This window comes from Podarcis pityusensis (assembly GCF_964106645.2).
Source record: "Podarcis pityusensis genome assembly, chromosome: 3".
NCBI classification, from domain to species: Eukaryota; Metazoa; Chordata; class Lepidosauria; order Squamata; family Lacertidae; genus Podarcis; species Podarcis pityusensis.
This window is the reverse complement of record NC_138026.1, coordinates 79,106,588-79,112,813: the sequence shown is the minus strand read 5'-3', so window position 1 is coordinate 79,112,813 and position 6,226 is coordinate 79,106,588.

Genomic DNA, 6,226 nt, shown 5'->3' with positions numbered 1-6,226 from the left:
ATTAGAAAAGAATGGTAGGCAAGTCCTGCAAATTGCCATAAAAGAATTCCTGGCATTCACTTGCAGAAGGTATGTGTTAAAACAACCCTTCAACATCTTAATTAGCTTTTGCTTAAAAAAAATAATAATTAAAAAGTGCAAAAACTCATTAGCTGCTATTTCTGTTTTCCCCAGATCAGTCTGGGAGGCCTTAGTTGAGAAACCTTAGCTGGCAGAGATGGATGTTCACAGCGAGTGCTGCTCATCTATCTATTGCCCCTGAGATCTCTTCCAGAGTACTATACACCTCATAAGCCCAGGTCTGAAGTGAACTCAGCCCTGCCTGAAGACTTGTTCCCAGTTGTGATCATTTGTCTTTTGGTAACATTGCATTTATGGAACCACAAGCATCTTTATGTGAAATGCTGCATATAAGTCAGGAGACAACAACTCCTGTCAAGTATTCCATGGTGTTTCAACGATCTGTTTACATCATGGGCAGAAAAAACTAAGTCAGGGGGGCTTAAATTGATAAGAATGCAACCGTCTACATGTTCTATACAACTGGAACGTCTGAAGAGGGGAAGGAGACATGTAACACCTTTGCTCCACCTGTGCCTTTTGCTTAGATTTTATTTTCATTTTAAAGCACATTTAAATTGCATGGCTCCCCCCAAAGAACATTGGGAGTTTGTTAAAGGTACTGAGAATTGTAGCTCTCTGTGGGAAGCCATGGCATAAAGGTGCTTTAAATTACTGGGGTGGATCATGGAGAAAATGTCTAGCAGTGACTAGGATGGGTTCATTCAGACTTCCAATTCGTGCTGTGATTTGTAGGCACAGGTCTATGCTTGCCAGGCATTGGTCCAAAGGGTTCTTGCTGGGTCTTTTGTTCCGACACTTCCCTGGAGAAATCCGTTCTTTACTACTGAATTGAAACAAATGACAATCTGCAGAAAACCCAATGGACATTTGTTCCAATTCAGCGGGAAACAGTGGGTTTTCCCGGCAGGACCAAAAATCCATTATATTCATTAAAGGTCAGTGCTGCTGAATACTGACTGATACTGTTCACAGTGTACATGTTAAAATTCTATGATAATAATAATTGTATTGAGCAATGAGTCAGGAATCTGCTCCCCCAGAAATTTGTTTTTTATCTGATTAAACTGGCCCATGGAGCTCAGGGAAAGGTTTGCAGTCCAGGCATTAACTAGATAAGAGGTGATTTTAGTGTGTAAATATGTGCATGCCTACTAGGGAGGAAGTTCCATTGAATACGCCTCTAAAGATTGCCCTGTTAGGAAGATTTTTAAAAAAACAAAAACAGAAATGGCAGGTGATCAAGTAGAGGCCAGCCCTACCTTTAGACAGAGTGAGGCAGCTGACTCAGGCAGCAGATGCCTGGGGGGCAGCAGCAGTCTTCACACTACTATCCTCTAAGCCAGCTTTCCATTATCTATTTTCTCCTTCACCTTGGGTAAGAAAATGTCTTGGTTCAGTCCAGACAGTCATGGGGCAGAGTTTGGATGAGTTACATTTTGGGTTAGGGACACAAAGGCTCTTTTCTCCTTCTTATCAGGCTGCTTCCCTGGACCCTTATTATATCTGGTACAATGTAGGGCTTGTCCAAGTACTCATTTTGTTCCGATGGACGACTAGCAGAATTGCATCTTTGGGTGCTATTTCTCCAAAGGGCTTAGAAATGAAACAACACATAGTTCCACCAGGGAGGCCTCCTCCCTGCCCTGTAATTCTATTTTTACTCAGTCAACAGTCTTGACTGCAAAGCCAGCAATTACTGCTGAGAAGGCTTTGTATGTAACAGTGCTTGTTGGGTGCATTAGCTTAGAAGTGCCTGGTGAAGGCTATTTCATAGTTTCTAACTCCTTACATGTCTTCCACTAAGACAAAGGAATGGAATCTCATTGAGAAACACAAGCATGCCATTGCCCCATTAGTATAGGCTGAGCAACATTGTTTTTGGATAATGGAGGAAAGAATCAAATCACTGTCTCTTAGAACCGAGATCTTGTAGATGTGTTTGTAAGGAGAGTGACTCACACCTTTCTGAAAGGAACTTCCTCTTCAAGAGAGTTTAAGGAACATATAAGAGCTGTCACTGAGCCAAGTGACAGGAAATGCACATTGAAATTACTCTGCAACAGCAAAAGTGCCCAGTGTTCCATCTCCCCACCAAATACTCAGCTGTTTCTCCCATTAAACTGAGAACAAGGCTGCCCAGAACAGAAAATAATATTTGTATATATGCAGAATTGGGGGGAGATGTTTTGCTTGTTTGGGAGCAAACACTGAAAGAATTGTTTCTTCTACTGCATGCCATAACTAGGCCTGTTGGTCGCAACACTAACCACTGGCAAGAATTTCCACACACTGCAAGTGTGGCAGGCATCTGTCTCTTCCACTGTTCATTTCGCAGAACATGCAAGTTAAGACATCCATGCCAATGGACAAGTATGCAGGGCTACCATTGTGAATTGGGTGTCAATGTGGCAGCCGTGGCTCTGTTGTGTGTGGCAGAGGGGAAAGATGACTGCCTTCTCCTCCATCATGTACAGACTGATGGCCCTGCCAGTAACCTATCAATTGGGTCTGATTCAAAATCACTTGTATAAGTGCAATTACTTATGTGTTTGGTTGTAGTCCTCATCTGCATGCAAACAAATACACAAAGGAACTCGATGATAAAGGCAGAAAAAAAGCTTTGAAATTCATTTGAAAGTCTATTACATTATAAGCCTCTCGTATTTTTCCAGTACAGAGAAATGTCACCTGAACATACAACTCTGCTCCACCAAATGTCTGTCATAAGGCTTTGCAGCAAGAAAATGGAATAGCATATAAAACATTTCCCTTTCATGCTCCACGAGGTTCGGATTTGAATGTTCTCAAGATCAATGTGAACTGAATTAATCAGAAGTTCAAAGCCTGGCAGCCTTCTGTTAATGCAAAATTAGTTCTCTGTGTTTCTCAGACCACTGTGCTATTTTCTGCACCTCCAATAGTCACACAGTTTCTTTCAGCATATTTATTTCCTTTATAAAAGTCTCCAAAGATTTTGACATACAAAACTCTCAGAGCAAGGTCACAGGGAATTCAAACCAGAGAGTATGCTTTTCCTCTCACCACTACAATTCCTTCAACAAGAGAGAATCACAGAATCCATGGGTCCCACAGCAGGAGACCAGGGCCGTGCTGAAGCTAAGCAGGTTTGTTCCAGTTTGTATCTGGATTGGGGATCTCTTGGGAATCCAATGTATATCACCTTGGATCCCATGATGGAAGAAAGGTGGGAGTGGATAGATGGATAGATGGATGGATGGATGGATAGATAGATAGATGATAGACAGATAGACAGATAGATAGATAATGGGCAAATGAAGGCATGGATACAGATTTGATTATAGTTTCTCCTACTGGACAATTGTAGATATTTTAGCTAGCCCATCTCCTGCATCACAACAGAATCAGCTATCTTTAATTTTATCTGAAGACGGTCTGATTGTTATTCAAATGCTGTGCATCACTGCCATGATGCCATAAGGACATATCTCATCCTCCTCCGCCTGGAATCTTTTAGCATGAGAAAGTTCATGCTCCAGGAGGAGAGCTTAGATATTTTTACAGTCTGTATTGGCAATAATGCATCTTTCGTAAAAAACAACAACACCCTGCATTTATTCATAAGAACAAAGAAACACATCAATAGCCAGGCAGGCAGGGGCAATCATTTGAATGTAAAATGGCTATTTCCTACTTCATCTATTGCACCAACTGCATCCACAAATTCTTAAAAAGCTCTAAGGAACTTCTTACATGGGTGCAACAAGAACTTCATTGGCCCAGAAATGGCTGTTGTATTTAGAGAACATGATGATATAGAATCACAGCACTGTAGAGCTGAAAGGAAAACCCTCAAGGGCAATATCTAGTCCAACCCCATGCAATGCAGGAATCACAGCAGAATCACATGGTACGCTAGTTTCTTTTGGAAGTAGTAGTAGCAGGAACAGTGGTGGTAGCTGATGTGCAAACAGGTATCAAGGCCAGTCCGTTGAGACAATGTAAAGCAGGAGGAAGGCCTATAACCTTTGTATTTGGCTTTGGATGTCCACAGTTCAAACAGAAAAGGTTGAAAGACAAATACCAATTCAAACGCCTGCCTCATGAGAGGCCCCGGAGGAAAATGTAATGCCATAGCATACAGTGTGTCTCCTTCACCCTTAGAAGCAAGTTTTTGAAAAGGCATTCACTTCTGTGATGACAACTGCTATTGGACCCCGTAACTTTCCTTAGGATTTGCTCTCATATATGCATCACCACATTATGTCACCTCCTTAATAAATGTACTTCTTCTCAATTTAAACAAACAGTGCTGTGTTTCTTATGGAGAGTTTGGTTATGGCGCTGTTCATTTCATTGAATGTACCTAAGCAATCACTACTTCTAGGTACACAGTATTACAGCAAATACAGTATAAAGTGTTTTCCAGCACCTTAGCTGGTAGGTATTTATACACCAGTTGTGGAGGAGGAGGAGGAGGAGGAGGAGGAGGAGGAGGAGGAGGAAGAAGAAGAAGAAGAAGAAGAAGAAGAAGAAGAAGAAGAGGAGGAGGAGGAGGAGGAGGAGGAGGAGGAGGAGGAGGAGGAGGAGTTTGGATTTGATATCCCGCTTTATCACTTCCTGAAGGAGTCTCAAAGCGGCTAACATTCTCCTTTCCCTTCCTCAACCACAACAAACACTCTGTGAGGTAAGTGGGGCTGAGAGACTTCAGAGAAGTGTGACTGGCCCAAGGTCACCCAGCAGCTGCATGTGGAGGAGCGGAGACACAAACCCGGTTCCCCAGATTACAAATCTACCACTCTTAACCACTACACCACACTGGCTTTCAGTGTACTCAGTGAAGTTAGCGGTAAAATAAATGTAAAAGGGGCACATAGTCACAATTCAGTTATAACTAGGATGGTATGGGTGGCGCTGGGGGTTAAACCACAGAGGCTAGGACTTGCCGATCAGAAGGTTGGCGGTTCGAATCCCCGGGACGGGGTGAGCTCCCGTTGCTCGGTCCCAGCTCCTGCCAACCTAGCAGTTTGAAAGCACGTCAAAGTGCAAGCAGATAAATAGGTACTGCTCCAGCAGGAAGGTAAATAGTGTTTCCATGCGCTGCTCTGGTTCGCCAGAAGCAGCTTAGTCATGCTGGCCACATGACCCAGAAGCTGTACGCCGGCTCCCTCGGCCAGTAAAGCGAGATGAGCACCGCAACCCCAGAGTCAGCCATGACTGGACCTAATGGTCAGGGGTCCCCCATTTGCCTTAGTGTCTTTTCCTTAGCTGGAGCAGTTTTTTGCTTCTCCTTTTCTTCTAATTTCTCTCCTCATTGCTTTAATCTTCCTGTCTCCTCTCCTTGCAAGTTCACTGTCTTTACCTCCCCCCTCCCAGGCAGCATCCTTTATCGCTAGAGTCCCTTAGCTCCCCTCCGGATCGCTTGCTGATCAGCTGCTTAGCAGCTTTGTTTCAACACCCCTTCCCTCTTTCTAAAAAAAGAGAGCAAGATCTGCTTTTTGCCCCTGGGCAATTCGGCTCCAGGCACCACGCATTCGCTCCATAAGACGCACAGACATTTCCCCTTACATTTTAGGAGGAAAAAAGTGTGTCTTATGGAGCGAAAAATACGGTAAATAAATGTGTGGGTAGTATATGTGGTGCTTCCACTGGGAACTGTGGATGTCCTGCCACATGGGCCAGGATGCAGCACTGTATTGCTCACCAGTGCAAAACACTTCCTTCCAGCATTTGGAATGGGAAATCATTTCTTAATACCAGCTCATCTTTACCCTACATACAGGAGCATACAATCTGGATGTAAATTGCTAAAACTGAAGCTTCATCCCCTTACTGTACTAGATCACTAAGTATGTTATGCCACCTAGTGACTGAAGTTGTGAATTACATTCACATCATACATTACAAATTATGCATAAAGAGAAAGGCAGTAACTTATTCACATCACTTGGGAAGACAGACGAACTAATGCCAGTGTACTGGAAGGTCACCAGTGTCAAAGCAATGATTCTTCAACATCAACTTCGTTGGACTGGTCATGTTGTTCAGATGCCTGATGTCTTCCAAAGCAACTACTCTATTCCCAAGTCAAGAATGGAAAGCGAAATACTGGTAGACAGCAGAAGAGGTTTAAAGATGCTGTCAAGGAAAACCTTTAAAATGT